This window comes from Anas platyrhynchos, chromosome 13, assembly GCF_047663525.1.
Source record: "Anas platyrhynchos isolate ZD024472 breed Pekin duck chromosome 13, IASCAAS_PekinDuck_T2T, whole genome shotgun sequence".
NCBI classification, from domain to species: Eukaryota; Metazoa; Chordata; class Aves; order Anseriformes; family Anatidae; genus Anas; species Anas platyrhynchos.
The window spans coordinates 6,252,705-6,269,309 of record NC_092599.1 but is presented as its reverse complement, the minus strand read 5'-3'; the positions used below and the strand labels follow the sequence as shown (position 1 = coordinate 6,269,309).

At 45.1% G+C, this 16,605-nt stretch overlaps 1 long non-coding RNA gene across 3 annotated transcripts; it reads left to right on the top strand.

The window, feature by feature from the left end:
* The first annotated feature begins 2,130 nt into the window (after nt 1-2,130).
* On the top strand, nt 2,131-14,885 carry LOC106014430 (uncharacterized). 3 transcript variants are annotated; one of them, XR_011812548.1, is made up of 5 exons: nt 2,131-3,280; nt 3,369-3,424; nt 6,473-6,624; nt 7,849-8,002; nt 9,000-14,885. It is a non-coding gene; the product is annotated as an uncharacterized lncRNA (long non-coding RNA). The 3 variants fall into 3 exon arrangements; XR_005269216.2 differs by adding an exon at nt 3,511-3,816 and having other exon boundaries at nt 7,849-14,885; XR_005269214.2 differs by having other exon boundaries at nt 7,849-14,885.
* Nucleotides 14,886-16,605: the final 1,720 nt, after the last annotated feature.

Below are 16,605 nucleotides of genomic sequence, written 5' to 3'. Positions count from 1 at the left end.
TTAATTCCTTGAAGCTAAACTGCACATTCAAAATGAAAACCAGGTTAAGGGGAGAAATCTGTGCTGGATGCTTCGCTCAGGCTGGGGTCGAGGCATCTGAGTATGGTTTTAGTCTGAGGTTTTTCAAAGATGTTTTAGGGATGTAGTACGCAGTTCCATTCATTTTAGGGGCTGTTGATCACTCACATACCACACGTGGCATTTTCCTTTGGGGATAAATGCTGCTTGAGGTTGCTAACTGTGCAAAGATCATTTTGTTTCATAAAGAGCTGCAGAGAGATAAAGAGGAGCATTTATTGCATCCCAATAACTGGAACGTCAGTAGTTTACTCCAGTTAATATTCATTTTAAAAAAGTTAAACTTTCAAGAAAAAAACAAAAAACTGTCAGTTTCATATTTTTCCCATACTGCTTTGCCAAGGACAATGACGAACTCAGCAGTGAATTTGCTTTTGCTCACATAGAGCAAACAAATACAGAAGATTATTACAAGTGAAAGTGCACTGATCTGCTGCAAGTATTGGATAAAGCTGTCTTGTGCCACGCTGGGAAATTAATACTTATTGATTGTTTTATGCAGAAGAATAATTTCCTTTCTGATTGCAAACATAAAATGGAATACACATAAATTAAACATTTTGCACTATTTGTATACGCCTACAATTAAAAGAAAGTGAAAACACGAAGTTTCCAGAAGTGCCTCTGCAGTTGCCCTTTGCCTGCCTTCCAGTTGTGCAGCAGAGAAAGCCTTTACCCACAGGGCACAATGTTTTAGAGTCGTTCTGGGAGGTTTTAAACTCCAGAGCAGTCCCAAGGCAGTAACACCTTCTTAGATGGATGGCAATGCCCAGAGGAGCCGCAAGGAGACCTGCAGGCACTGCTCAGCACACAGACCTCTGCCAACAGCTCTGTGGTACCTGCCACAAGCAGGTAAAAAAAAGCTTGTCATCTCTCACCACAAGCAGTTATGGGTTTTGCTGAAGGCTGCTCCTTGCTCCGTGCATGGGCAGCTATTTGCAGGGCCAGGAGAACGTCCTCTGGGGCGCAGCAGCATGGACAGTCTCCCTCCCTCCCTCCCTCCCTCCCCCCTGCTGTTTTCCTTGAGGATGAAGCAAAAGGGAATTCGGAGAATGTTTTTCCTTCCAACTCAGGAAATCTCAGGGGCTTCTTCTGTAGCGCTTCACACTGCCAGATGTGCCGTGCCGTGCTGGCAGCAGCTGGGGAGCAGCTGGGTGACGCGCTGGGTCAGCGCCTGCCGCCCTCTGCCCCAAGCTGGGCTGCAGAGCCAAGGGAAAATGGCTTTGGGCAGCAACCTGGCCATGCCACCAGCCTTGCACCAAGACAAGGCTTTCATGTGCAGTCAGGAGTTTGTTGGCTGTCACCACACCTGCAGATTTCTCTCTGGGTGGCCCCGCAGGACAGCGGGTCCCATCCTGGTGCTGCAGGCGCATGGTGAATGGCACTGGGGAAAAGCAGGGGACAGCAGCTAAGGCAGCCCAGGGTGGGACAGAATGTCTGACACTGCCCTTGTAAGTCCTTTGTGGAAAAAAAATACAACTCCTCCTTTTTCTGGAACAAAATCCAGTACTTCTATATGAAATAGGGATTGATTTTAGGAATATCAAGGTTGAAGTTCCCATATAAAAAGGCAGGGCAGTGTAAATCTTCAGTAATTAGTTTGAGCAACCCACATGAAAATCAGCAATATTTAACTCCTATATAGTTTTTTTGTTTTGTTTTGCTTTGTTTTTGTTTTTGTCATACCAAAGAAGTACGGTAATATATTTTAATTATTTTTAAAGGAAAAATGGTTAAAAGAATTGATCAAAGTAGTTGTTTTTTTTTTTTTTTTTTTTTTTTTTTTTTTTTTTTTTTCTGGTAGGAGTGAAGAGCCTTTTGAGGTCTCTTAGGCGAGCTTCAAAAACACCTAAAAGTTGCATGATCGAAGCTTTGTTTTTAATTATTCATTTGTTTTCAATATCTGAAGGTCACACAACAGGCCGGGATGGGGAATACAGCTGTCATTAAAAATTTACTTACTTTTTGTACTCCAATTAAACTTACAGATAATAGCAGATAAAAACAACCATGCAATTGCTTTCCTGATGAAGGCACTGATTTATTGATACTGAACTTGGCTTCAGTGTAGTTACACCAGGGATGAATTTGCAAAGGTTTGCTTCCATTTTAGGAAGAAAAAAATTGACAGCTGTAAAAACAGCAGGATGTGATACTGTCCTTGATGAGCATTTTTCTTGGCAGCATGGTGTACACATCTTGCAAGACCATGACATGCCACACTCCCTCTGAAGACACGGTCAGCTAGGGCTAGCATGTTAAATTAGGGATTTCATCTCCTCCACTCCCTTTGCAGTCAATGAAAAAGGGAGAAGGGCTGGATCAGCAGAGGGGATGGCAGGAGCTGCCTTCAGAGTCCAAGCACGGGCCTTCTCCTGCATTTTCCATGATCTGGGAGTTTTAGGACAATAAAAACAAGGTCTTTCTGCAATCACCCCTCTCCAGTCTGCTAGATCTGCAGACTGGTGTTCCAAGAGATCAGCAGCATATCAGTAGGACCAAAGTTATCCAAATGGTGAAGTGGTTTTGGAAACCCAGCCGTGTAACTTTGGCATTTAAGCAATATTTCCTTCTGCAAAAGGAAGGAGATGCTGCAGTGAATCGATACATCCTGTGGATATCTTGGGTGCATTGACTTATGGCCCAATAGTGCCTCCAACAACAGCAGAAGTAATCAGAATACAGAGCAATAATGCAACCTTTCGCTATATGGGAGCTAAGAAATGGGGTCCGGCCTCGTACACCAGCTTCTCCTGCTTCATACTTGAACTTTTATTCTTAAGGCTTTCTTCTTCGCCATCTCTTGTGGTATTTTTTGCTTAGTACTTCTCAAAATTACATTTAAGCTTATAATAATTTTACCATAAGATTTAATCCTGGTGTGTTTGGGTGTCTCCATAGCAATTACTCCCCCACCCTGCAGCTCCTGCTCTGCAAAAGAACTCATCACCTGTGAAGGGGGCAAAATTCAGAAACACCTGATAATTTGGTAAGTGATTCAGTACAAACCCTGTGTCTGTTTTGGTTAAGAATGTAAGGATTCATGAAAAAAAGCTGCTTAGATGTTGTCATAGGACATAACTATTTTTTCCCTTTATTTATTTATTTATTTATTTTCCCCTGAACAGAACTGTCTTGAATATCCCATAGGCTTTGGTGGGAATTTTAGAAATACTGTCAATATTTCTATTTCCACACACATGTACGTAGCATTTCTACATAAGGCAAAGGCAGAGTATGCCATTACTTGTTTTTTTTTCTTTGACAGCAGGTTCTCTGTCACTCTGCAGGCAAAATACCCTATGCAACATCTTCCTACTGGAGGCCTGGAGACAGGGAGATTATGGTAGGTGCTAAGCAGATAATAATAAGGTCACAGGTTTGGTGAATTGTGTCACTCTTACCGACCTAAACTTTCATCCCCCTTTTCAGTGCTACTCAAATGTGCTCTTTAAAAGTTTTGAATTTCACCAAACATCACAGAAGTTATCTTCATGGTGCTTTCAGAAAGACTGATGGTAGAGGCTTGCTGTCATCACATCATCGTCTCGTTCAAGTGGCATAAGTTAAAGTTCTGGTTAGACCGAGGAAATGCTCATATGTATGGTTCTAAGGACAACCTCTTGCTATAAGCCTGTAAAATGAATAAGATGGATGAAGAGAGCTTAGGTTTGAACCAATCTTTGGGTCCTCCTCATGCCTTGAAGTCCGTCTGGCTGATATGGCTACGTGCAATGGGTAAGAACCTTGGGCCTAAGTTATGAAAACAGCTGCAGCACAGGATGGGTCTTAAATCTTCCCTGGATGTCCATATGTGTGTATGCATGCATCAACCAGCCGTGTCTTCCTGCTTGACATCCAGCTGTTTGCCCTGCTAGGCAAGGCTTAGTAAACTATTTCCAGCAAATCTGAGTGGAATTTGATGAATAGTTTCAGGCAAGGTATTTTTTGAGGTGAATTTTCCAAGGATTTAAACCTTCTGCTAATAAGCCTTTAATTAGGAAATTTTGCTTTGATATTAGTTATTTTCCAGCGCTGTCTGAAGCAGTGAGTAGAGTAATGGGTCATTTTGACTCTACATTTTAATATACTTCATATTTAGCAATGCCCAAGAAAAATGTCCTCATCGTAAATTGTCATTTAAAAAATACCAGGGTGCGTATTATTGTGGCCACAGTGAAAACCTTAAACCAGCAAAAATAAGGATTTAAGAAACAGGAATGCTAATCAAAGAGGCGATCCATTTAATTTTTCCTTAAACTTTTGTATAACTTAACACACCTATTTTCCCAGGATGGAGAAGTGCTCAACTGTTCTTAATTTATACATGAACGAAAGAGGTTTAAGCATCCTCCTTGTGCAGTTAGAGTATTTCTCTGAGTTTTATGAAATTGTTATAGCTTCTAGACTGTATTATTTCTTTTCTTTCTACTGATAAATATTATAATACAGGGAATATTTAGGTATCCACAGAACATTTAACTTTCCATACAGATAGGATGCTAAGAACAGCATTCTTTGTGGATATTCACAAAAGCAGCCTGAGATCCACTTTTTTTTTTTTTTTTTTCAGATAAAGAGAAAAACAACTTTGATTTTCTTCCACAGGATTATACAAGGTAAAAAGTTGAAAAAAATGCCTTCAAGGAGAGGACAATTATAAAGTAGGGCAGCCTAGAAGTACAAGTGTTAGAAGTTAATTGAATGGATACAATTACATTTACAAAACCTCCTTATCTTATTGCAATATTAACATTAGTGTAATTTTTCTCCCTTTCTGGGAGGCAATGTCACACTAAAGCTGATACCAGTGTGATTAGATAAATACTACTTTTACAAGTATGCCGCCTTAGTGGGTTGCATGTGTACATTTTTTAACGATTTTCTCCGTCCCCTTTAGAAAATATCCTTTTGCATTTTAGCTATCATGCAGTAAAAAAATATCCCATTCTGGGGAAAAAGAATTAGAAGTACTTGGAAAGTTGGAGTTTATCATAATAAGCAAATCTAACTGGTGAGTGTGGCTGGTGAGAGGGAAAAACTCCTGTAGAAAAATGGAAAAAGGGTTCAATTGGAAAAAAAAATCAGATGCACGTCTTGATTTCAATGAGTGTTTTGTAAATTCCCTACAATTCATGAGTGGTATCAGATTAAAAAATTTTAACTAAATCTTATTAAAATCAGATTTATTTTTTTTTTTTGACCATATTCCTTCCAACATGAATGGCTTTGCTCACAGAATAAGGCTTCCTGAGCTCAGCGGCAGCAGATCTTCAGTGTAGGAGACCCTCTCCCTAAGGCTGTGCCTGGGAGGATTGTCCAGACCCAAAGGGCTCGAGGCCACTCGTACCGACACGCAGGGGAATGCTAAAAAGTGGTCATTAATAAATCAAGGGGCAAAATTTCGTCTCCCAGTCCAGGCTCATGTGTTCCCTGCCCATGCCAACTCTGTTCTCACATGAAAGGGAGCAGGAATCTGGGAAGCTGATACCAAGTTTTTGTTCTGTTGTGGTTGTCTAGCTAACTGTTTCAACAGGAAGGTGTTTAATCAATGCGAGGCAAAAGGCAGAGAAACAAACTGGTGATTTCCAGAAGGAGAAAATGTCAGCCCTGATTAGAGGGTTTCTTTCTCAAGACAGAGTAGACAATACAAAGTGTGTGATAACACGCTCAAGATATGCCTAAGATCCCCAGCAGCAGCCCCATGAATGAATGGCACATTTCCTATCGTGGCTCCCGCGGTCCGAGGCTGATAAGAAATGTCCAGTGCAGCAAGAGCGCATTGCTGTGAGATCCTTGAACCTTCATCGTCTCTCGGGGAAGAGAGAAAAAAAGAAAGAAAAGAAAAAAAAAACAAAAACAAAAAACATATGAAAAGCAAGTAGAGGAAGCAGTTCCCATTTATTTTCAGATTGTAAATTTGCTGTTAGATTTGTCATATTAAGTAATTGTACTCTCCAGCTCATGTGAAGGTAGGAGGACAGGAAGAAAGAGGATATTTCCTTTAAGTTTTGATCCAGAGAAGCAAAATGTTTGCTCTCCCAGTGGGTACAATGTCTTTTTGTGCTTTACGATTTGATTGACATTGGCAAAAGGGGCATATTATGTACATACCACATGTAGCCCTTCATATCCTGCTCGATGTGTGAGCTGAAGTCGTTAATCTCACCCATTTCCTATGCTCAGCATGCTGTGCCAAGACGTTCAGAAATAACGAGGGATTTGGGATGCCTTAGCTATTGGGTGTCCAGCTAAAGAAACTTCTAAAGGTCTTGGTTTTCAGGAAGCTTTGAATAGCTGTACTTTGAAAATTGGGCTTGTAAAATGGCTGTTGGCAAGTGATAGGACTCAGTTTTTGGAGGTCTCCATGAAGTGGGCATTTTCTCACTTGCAGGTTGGACTCAGTGAAGCATCACTGACATCTTCGGATGGATTTTGATCAAGTCATGCTGCCATGTGGGCATCAGGACTGGGCTACAACTGTTACCTGCTGTATTGGGCTGCTGTTGTTCTCCTAGGATTTGGACTTGGTTGGCACAAGCAAAGGTCAGTTTTTCTCCTTGGGATAAAGTACGTGATCTTTAAACGTCAAGCAAGGCAAAAAGAAGCACTTTGTTGAAGTGTCCCAACGCCATGCTCAGTAGGGTCAAAACTGAGGTATTCCAAAGCCATGCCCAACCTCCACGTTGAAAGTTTTAGTGAGAGGAGCAATCCCTCTGCTGTGTGCTAAATTTGAGAACATCAATTCAAGTCTAAAAGTCAAATTTGCTTTGCCCTAACTGGTATTCAGAACCTCCTGTTTTGAATACCCCATCTTATCCCATCCCATCCTATCTTACCCTATCTCTCTACCTCATCCCTACAGCACCACAGCAGCTTCTAGAAGCGCTGGCTGAATACATTTCCCAGATGAACTCTAAGGTCAAAATAGCAGAGAATAAACAATACGCAGAGCAGAACCAGCGTGTACCAGCTTGTCTTAGGGGTACAAAGCTGAATAATACCTGGGTAAACACTGCAAAAGCAGCTATTGACAAATTGGCCACTCAAGAACCCAGTGACCTCTGAAGTGCTGGAGCTCTGCCAAAGTCCAGCAGCAGCAAGGAATATGATGAGCTGCTGTGTTTGGGAGTGAAGACATGGGGAAAGATATAAATTACATCCTGGATGTTGCAATGTCCTGTAGCTAACACTTCTATTATCTACATTGTGCATATATAGCATATAGTTACACAGACTTAATCTGAGAAATAAATATGTCAGGGGAAATCTTGTTTTCATCCTTTTGCTTCCAAAGGTCCTTTCATTCTTTTAAAAATTGCACTAATAAAATCTGCTTTTCAGGATGTTTGCAGCCAGTTTGGCAGGTTCAGAAGATAATCCTTCACACCTTTTGGCTTTACATAAATCACTTTTTGTACAGAGACAAAACAGGCAGCCTGGACTGTTTTTATTCCTTTGAGGAACTCTGTGCAACACCTCCCAGCTATGTAAATGCTGTGGTCATCGTGCAAACACGTTTCTCAGTTGGGTAGGTGTCTAGCATATTTTCTTCAGTCTTGGGGACCGCAGGAATAGGGTTTGCCCATTCTGCATGATTTGAAGTAGCCAGCCTAGTAATCCTTTGCAAACCCTTTGTAGAGGCAGAGAAAGGTTGCTTGTTCATGCAAATAGCACCACAGGTTTGGCTTGCAGAGGTATGCAGCGTGCCTTAATGATCTCACGAAACATGGAGGCCTTGAACTTTCCCTTTCCATATTCTGTTTCCAGACTTTCCACTGCCCTCCTCCCCTGGAAGCTGTCTCACAGGTAGGGTTACCCATTACAGTTGGGGGTGCCCCTTACTCTCTGTCCTCGCAGGGCTCACGGGGTGGTGCTGAGCTGTCGGCAGCAGTTGCTCCTGTGCACGTGCACTGTCTGCAAAGTGAGTTGGGCCTTGGGCCCCCTGGAGAGCCCAGAGCCATCTCCTGGTGGTGCTGGAGATGGGGAGCACTCTGAAATGTTAGAGGACACAGGGGTCTTACATGCATCTCTCAGGGAATAACGCCTGGTGGTTCTTCTTGTTCGTGCTTGCTTTTAAATCTTCACCTCCGCCTTTGGTGGGAAAAAGTAAGGTGCTTCTATATCCAGGACAGCAAATCATTGGGAAATCCTGGGAAGATGCACGGTGTGACGGTGGCAGTACTGGTTATGGATAAGGTCCTTGGTAGGGAGAAGTGTGCAAACGGGAGGAGGCTGTGCCTTGGTCCAGCTGAGGTTTCTGAAAGATGATTTCATGACCTCCCGTGTGCCAAGACCAGCCTAAAGAACAAGTCATGCTTATGCTTTATGCAGACCATATGCCACCGATTTTTTCTGCTGAAACACGGCCAAAATCTTTCACTGGTTGGATGGAGGCGTGTGGATAATGCGCATTAGCAATACCAATACCTCATGTTTAGAGTAAAAAATAGATATCTTTTAAAGCAACTGCTCTAAAGATTTATTAAACACCTGCTGTTACTTCCCGCTTGATCTTCGACTAGGGCCTGCTCTGAAGAGCAATCAATTCTGCTTTTAAACGCAATATCTGATATTTTAAAATACCTTAGCCCACCACCAAATGAAAAAATCTCTTCCCCTTAAAAGCTGGGTTGTTTGTTCTCCTGCTCCTGCCCGAGCACACGGCTGTTTCTTTCCATTCTCTCAACTCTGGCCAGCTGTGGTTCACTTTCTGGGCTGAAGTGGGGTGGCAGAGTGGTCCTGGGTGAGATGTTTGCAGTCGGTGGCTCGCAGACCTTCCCCAGAGGGCTCACACCGTGCTGTGAACACTGAGCCCTATTTACTTTGTCTTCAGATGCATTTGAGCCTTGCTAGGGAATGAGCAGTGCTGGGGGGCAGTGCCACATCTCCTCCTCAGCCTGACCCCGCACAGAGCTCAGCTCTGCAGGTTCACCCCGATGCCACAAGCACGTCTCCCTCCTGCCACCCTCCGTGTCCTGTGGAGCCCCGCGGCCTCTTCTGCGGCTTAGCCGTGGCCGCGTGGCTGCTAATCCCATCTCCTCGCCCCTCTGGGGGGGCTAAACTGTCTGACCTGCGACCCCCAGCTGGTCTGAGACCTCCATCAATCCTTCTGAAAAGTTTTACTGGAATCAGGGCTTCCAAATGACCCTTTGCATAGTTTCTAAAAAAAAAAGAAAAAAAAAAAAAAGGAAAGAAAGAAAGAAAAAAGACCCAAGAAAAATCCAGCCCTGTGCTGTTTTCTGTTGTTTTAGCAGAAACCAAACATAACTCGTAAAAAACACAGGCAAGAAAAATAGAGCGCGCCGGCTGCCAGAAAAACAAACCGTAGCAGAACACGGAGGGGCCTCTCGCGGGGAGGAGGCAGGGAAGAAACACCTGCGATTTCCATCGAGGCTCCCCTGACACCCACGTTCCCCCCGCCCTGCTCCAGCCTGCTCTGGCTTCGGCCCCGGCGCCGGGTCTCGGTGCGAGGGGTCCCTCCTCATCCTCGTGGGCTGCTTGGACGCGGCCCCAAGCGCCGGCCCCGTGAATCACAGCAGCTGATGAGCACAGAGCGTGCCTGCCAATTGTCCTCATGTCATTGCTATGGTTATCTTAAAAGTGCTCTGCAGATGTTTGCCTGCTTGGAGAAAAAAAAAAAAAAAAAAGAAAGAAAAAAGGAAGATGAAAACAAAGCTTTAAATTTTTTCTCCGCAACTGTTATACCGCAAGTATGAAGAAGCTTGGATGGAGGTGGGGCTGTTGGTGGTGATGGGGTTTGGGGCCCTGGTGGTCCCTGGAGGCTCTGGTGGGGTTAAGATGCCAGGTGGCCCTGTTGTGCCACGGGACATGCTGGGTGCACCCTGCGATGGGCGAGCAGGCAGTGGGGATGGCTGCAGGCACCCAGGATGTGTGTATGGTGCTTGGACGGGCTCACTGGTGCTCCAACCCTTCCCTGAGCAGAGAAATATCCATGGGGGCTGTGCTCAGCCATGAGGCATCAATTCTGCTAGCAGAAACGTGTTTCTGCGTGTGATTTCCCAAAGCTCCTGGATCACAACGCACAGGGCCAGTGGGGCTTGGAGAGGGGACCTGAGACTCAACGTGGACCTGAGCGTGGAGCTGAAACATTTGTCTCGGTGGTTTTACGGCTTTGTCAGGCTTGGTGTTTATAGGAGGCGGGAAGATAAATGATGCGAGAGGTGAGTGCTGAGGGTGTAATTCAGCGGCCGTATCAAGCAGGCCCTCCAGGAACAACTTCTCCTTTCAGCCGCTGCACCGCTTCTGCCAGCAGGATGAATGCACTGCCAGGGCTCATCCAAATGCCCTGCAGGGATGTTACGGGAGTGTCCAGCACGAGCCCGCTGGAATCAACAGCAGATTTTTTCCATCCATTTATGCAAACCCTGACCACGTTAGAAACAAGCGTGCACGTCCTCAGCGGCAGCAGAAGCCCGCCGGGCTCAAGGGTCCCGCAACAGGAGGCGATCCGCTGGCCTGTGGTGGAGAAGCCGTCCCTACAGCACACAGAGGGAGGAGCAGCCTGGGGAGAAAGCTCCCTCTGCTATTTCATGGGTGGGAGGTTCAAGCGCACAGCGTGCTCAGGAACATTTTGTGAGGCTGGGGTGGCTAAATGGAGTTTCGAAACGCGCATTTTTCTTTGCAAAACGGGGTGGAAAATCCTGTTTAGGGAAGCAGAGCCCAACGCGGTTGAATAGAAAATAGTCCAGCTATAAAAAGCATCACTGCCTTTCTCTGGAACATATAAAGGGCTCGGTTCAGCAGCACGCGCGATGCTTCGCTGACCTGGGGTCCCCAAATTATTTGCGTTGTCGCAGGACAGGGGCATGGCTCGAAACCACTTGACAGGCCCTTTTGTGGAGCTGCCTGATTTACCTTCGGCAGGGCAAAAGAGGGAGCTCATGCTACAACAAGAGGACAAAGGATTCAGCAGATAAGGCTCTACTGAGGAGTGAGGAGGATCCCAATATCGCCAGCACCTGAAGCTTCCCTGGTGCGGTCAGGGCTGCCTGAGGATCTCCGCAGCTGAGGGGCCTCCCACTGAAACAAATTTGTTTCAACAGTTGAAGGCTGTTTGCTAAATTGCTGATTATATGATAAGTTCTTGATTTGGGGTAAATCTTTGAAGTTTATCAACTTATTGAAAATGCTCGCTAATAGATTTATTTCCTCCTTGCTTTCTCCCATCCATCCCCCCATTCTTCTCCCAGTACATGAAAAACGCCAACATCAGCCCAGTGGACAGAGAAGTATGGGCTTTAGGCAAGAGGAGAAATCAGGAAAATTTTTGGAATGTATTTCAATAAATACTGACTAAAACAATGATGGAAGTAGGTTTCTTTGCATCTCGAAGTAGAGAATGCTCTCAATACACTCCAGTAAGCGATTTCCCATTTTGTGCATGTATCTTATATTTCCCTCATTTTAGTTGGAGCTTTGCTTTGCAGACGGGTGCCAGGTGTGCGTTGAGCAGCTCTTTTGCCCTGCTGTTTGAAGGCCCCATGCCACGCTCCCTCCCAAGCATCCCTCAGCCCCTGGTGGGGCTCCTTGAGTACGGGGGGGCGCCGCAGGCAGAGCACTCATCCCCTATCCAAACCCTCGTCCTATCTCAGCCTGAGCTTTTGCTCCGTCCTGCAGCGTGTGGCATCTTCAGGCTTGTTTCAGACACATGCAGAGCTTTAAGTAGCCCTCTCTTCTTCTACCTGGGGCTTGTTTGGAGCTGAATCTGTAGGCAGATGAAAGCAGTGTGGATGCCTCTCACCCTCCTCTGAAGCTGGTTGGGGGATGAGCAGAGTAAAAATGACCCCGTACAGATTTTTAAAAAAGGGAAAAATTCTTGAATCAACACTAAAACTTTCACATCCTTGTAATATTCTGGGTAAATGCTGCTTCTGAAAGGGAAGGCAGGGCTGTGTGGCCAGTGCAGTCCTTCTGCTGCTGGCACGGCCTCTCTCTGGAGAGATTTGGCACAGCCAGAGCTCCCCAGCTCGTGCTCCTGCATCTGAGCTAATGTTACCACCAGCTACTTGTTTCGGTGTGGTTCTCCATCTGAGGAGATCACTGTCCAGAGAGGGATAAAGGGTTCCTTTCTTCTGGGTAACATCTGAAATCGCAGCCTGGGCTTTGGTAACTGGATACTGGTGGCTTCAGTTCTTCCGATAAGGAGAATGCTTCTTTCCCTTGTTGTTGCTAATCCTGGGAGCAGAGATCAGTTGCAGTGCAGGTGTCTGATTTTCATTAAAATTGCAAATTGGGCTGGATGCTTGATCAGATAACAAAGACATCATTGAAACCATGTGTCTTCCTTCAGCAGCAGAACCGGGGACAAGACAAAGAATTTCCCAGTGTGTGTCCACTTGTGCATATTTACTGCAGAGAGCCAGTCTTAATACTGTGGTCATGGGTGAATAAATGGCTTCTAAGAAATGCCAACCCAATCAAACTTGCTGCAGCTTTGCAACAGCTTTTGAGTTGAATAGAAGAACTACAGTGTTAGCCCTTTGGGGAAAGTACAGGATGTTCTCAAAGGAAATCGATTAACTGTAGCATCTCTTTGGTCCCAATTTGGGGGATCTTCCCTTTTTAGCCAAACACTTAAGTGTTTTCTCAGCTCTACGCATGAGCTTAAGTGCTTTGATGGAAAGGACGGACTTTCACACATGCTGCTGTCTGCTCCAGAATCGAGACAATGTGCTTTTCACTATGGGAAAGAGAACGAGTTGGACAGAGAGGTCCAACCCCTCATTCTGTTTGGAAATTATATGCAAAAAGATCGCCTGGAGCAGGGAAGAGCGGGGGCTGATGGCACATGGTGTTTGGAAAGGAAGTTCCTCATCCAAGGTCCTCTTGACAGCCAAACAAAGCGGTTCTGAAGGAAACTCACAGATGTTGTCTTTCCCAAGACAGCGTCTTCTGGCAGATGCCAGGGTTTGCACAGCTTCATGTCTTCTTTCAGCCGTGGTCCTCTGCTCCTCTTCTTCATGGCAAGGCACCTGTGAGCTTCCCTTAGTGGATGAAGGGAAGCAAAATCCCATCCAACCCAAAATATTAGGTGTGAAGTATGTAGGATAGGCTCACCTTAATCCTTTAAAAGCTCCAGAAACCATGACCAGTGGGAAAGGTGCTGAGGTCAGATGGGTACCTGGTGTTAGAGGAAGATGGAATGATCTTATCTTGGCCATAGGAAGGGTTGGATGCAACCAGGGCATAATGCATCTAAATTCACCGATTTAGGGGTGAAAGAAACTGTTCCTGCGAGGCTGCTGGGTTTTCTCTAGAGGAAGGACACGGTATGGATGCTGCTTGCCATGTGAGCACATTTGGGCAGGGGCAGGTAGCTGTGATGCAGGAGCCAGCCCCACACCAGCATCCTGCCCGCTGGTAAAGCAGGGCCAAGTTCGGCTCTGCTCCACCACCCTGAGAAACAGCTGAACTTCTTACCCCAAAACGCTGCGAAAAGCCTATGAAAGACTGTGAAACATTTTGTTTTCTGAGCAATGGCCATGATTTGAATATTACAGAAATATGCAAGGAATTTCTCTGGGACTACGACAGGCGGTGCAGACGTCCAGGCTGATTGCTCTGACAGCTTCCCATGCAACGAGTGCCCGCTCTTACTGTTCGTTGTCATCCCTTGGTAAACGGGAGGTAATCTGAAGATATTTTCATTCCTCGCCGAGCATCACTTGGGATATCTGCAGAATCACTCAGCGTCACAATTCCAAGAAATCTGCCAGGGTTGTGCTGTGAAGTTTGCTTTGGATAAGAAAGGACTCGAAAGGTCATAGATTATCCCGGGACATATCAAAACATGCATTAAAAATTTCCATGTTCTTGAACTCGTGGTGAAAGTCAGCCACATTCGCTCATTTTTGTGCAAGTTTTAAACTCGAGGGACCTTCTCTCTGCTTGCCAGCGTGTCAGCGTGTCGAGAGGGGAGGTGGAAACCGCGTGCTGCTCCCTGTGTGTGTCCTGCAGAGGGGAAATGCGTGCAGGGGATGGGCAGGGGATGCTTCGGGCTGCGGCATGTGGGAAACCTCAGGCCCCAAATAGGACCACATAGAGTTACAGTGTTAATTAGCACGGAGGAGCAGGGTGTGCGGCTGTTCAGGCGTCATGTGTAACCTTCTCTTATGGCAGTGGAAATCTGGCAGGAAGCTGCTGGGGAGCGGTAAGTCGGCTGGGCCAGGAGCCCCGTTCCAAACGAGCAGGTGGTGTTCAAGGGCAGCAGCGGGCTGGGAGCTGAGTTTTGGGAAGCGATTGCTGTCATCAGGGTGGGGAGAATGCTCTGTGCTCTGGCTCTGCTCTGTGTATCGCCTGGAGGGATGAATGCTGCAGTGGAGCCGACATCACCATCCTCACCCTTTGCTTTAACTTACTGGGATTTCTGGCCTCTTCAATGTGCAGCAGCAGGATTTTGCTGGTTTCTTCACTGCCATTCCTCTTACTACCTCTTACAATAACCTTTTTTTTCATGAGTAAGGTGAAGGTGGTGCACGGTGGCACGCCGTGACGTGGAGATGCTCCTGCTGCACCTACAGAGACAGTGTCAGAGGATGCTGGTGTGGAAATAAACATTGCAGCACATACCATGTGCCGACCACTCATTTAATTGCCTTTGTAAACCTTTCCCACCCCCCTGGTTCAGACATGTTGTCAGAGGATCTCTTCTAACCGCAGAAGAATGGCGGAGAGGCAGATGAAATCATCGCTGGGCAGGAGGTTGCAAGCAACAGCCACCAGATCAGTCGAAGCCCCCTGGCCAAAACTATCTAATAAAGAGAAGTGGGCCGGAACGCCAACACCAGTGACCCTTAGATTGTTGTGTGTTTTTTTCCTTTTTTTTTTTTTTTTTTTTTAATCAGTTTAAATTATCTTATCCGGCAACTCTGCTCTAAACAAAAGCAGGGATTTCATGGCCATCCTCAATGCTTTTGCCTGTGCCACAGTGGCAAGCCGTGTTTCAGAGGGTCAGTAATAGAAAGCAGATGTCTAAATGTGTACAGCTAAAGCAAAAAAAGCAAATACTGCAAGCACATCTGACATGAAAAGGGGGTATCTTTGAATTATAGTAATAAAAAACGCACGTTCATGAAACACAGGACCAGATAAACTGCTGTTCTTTAATTGTTGCGCACAGCTGCTTCCACGGCTATAAAATCACAGTCCTTGTAATAGGTCTGAATCAGAACCTTATTTTAGCATTTCCCTGCTCCTGGTTCATGCAGGGATAAACTACTGCACCAGCAGTGCTGCAGGAGAGTGCTCTGCTGCCAGAAAGACAATACAGGATTAATTATTTGCCCAGCACACTGCTGCCAGGCTATGAAAAATGCTTCTATGTATTCTTTTGATTAAGAAGAGTTACTTCCACTGAGTAACAGAGACCTACTTTGAAATCCAAGAGATTCCAATATTTCAAAATTAGTTTTCGTTCCAAATTGGGTTTCTAAAATGTGTCTATTCAGAAAGCTTTTGGTAGTGTCAAAACATCATGCAAGTCAAAATATGTATCTGCTGTGAGATTTAAACAATATGTGAATATTTAGAAATTATTATCATGAAAAAGAACCCAAGTGAATAATGTTGCTTTTCTTTTAAGCATCCATACACCCTCCTGAATTGCACTATTTTGGGCATGCCTAATTTTGTACAGAAAACCGTTTTTTTTTTCCTCTCTCTCTTTTAAAAATATAATACCAACAGTAGCAATATCTTCACAAGTTTCAGTTTTCTTCTCATCAAGGAATGTGATGTGAAAAATGAAAGTAAGTGACCTCCTAAAGTTGTTTGTATGGCATGCACATAAACATACAGCTAGAGCGAGACAGTTAACAGAAATATTGGAATTCTTCTATTTGAAATGATAAAGATCATCTTGTTCTTTTTCAGCCTGTTTCCCTGCTATTCTTGGATGAGGAATAAACAGTCTCCGAGTAAATGTTGCATTGAAATCCATTGAGAAAAAATTAAACTTTTTATATTATTTACTGGGAAAAATGATGATTCTATGAGCTGACGTTAAGGGACAGATTTTCAACATTATTCACCCATTGAAAATAGCTCCTATTGTTCCTAAGTTCAAAAGCCTCTCTGGTTATTGCAACTTTGTCCTAAATATGTAGCTGAACAGTTGGGCTCGGGTTCTCAAAACGCGGTTGCAAAACCATGCGACTTGCCCATGCGGTTACCGCCTTGCACATGCAGGGATGGTGCTTGCCACCGGGTTATGAGGGAGCTGCTGTGGGCCCGCAGCCTTTATGCTGTATGTTAGAAGAGACACAAACACGGACAGCAAACCGGTGTGGGTCTGGAGGGCTGGGAAAACCCCACAGCTTCAGCCCCTGACCCGCGGTGAAGGATGCGCAGAGCACCCGCGCGATCGCTGGACCCCTGTGAAACTACGCACACGATTCCTCCCTGAAACCGAAACAAGACAAACAGGATTTGGTATGAAGTTAAACATAACACTGGCCATATTATTTGGGAACAAAACAGTTGCATAACCCCGTGAAAAGCAGCACA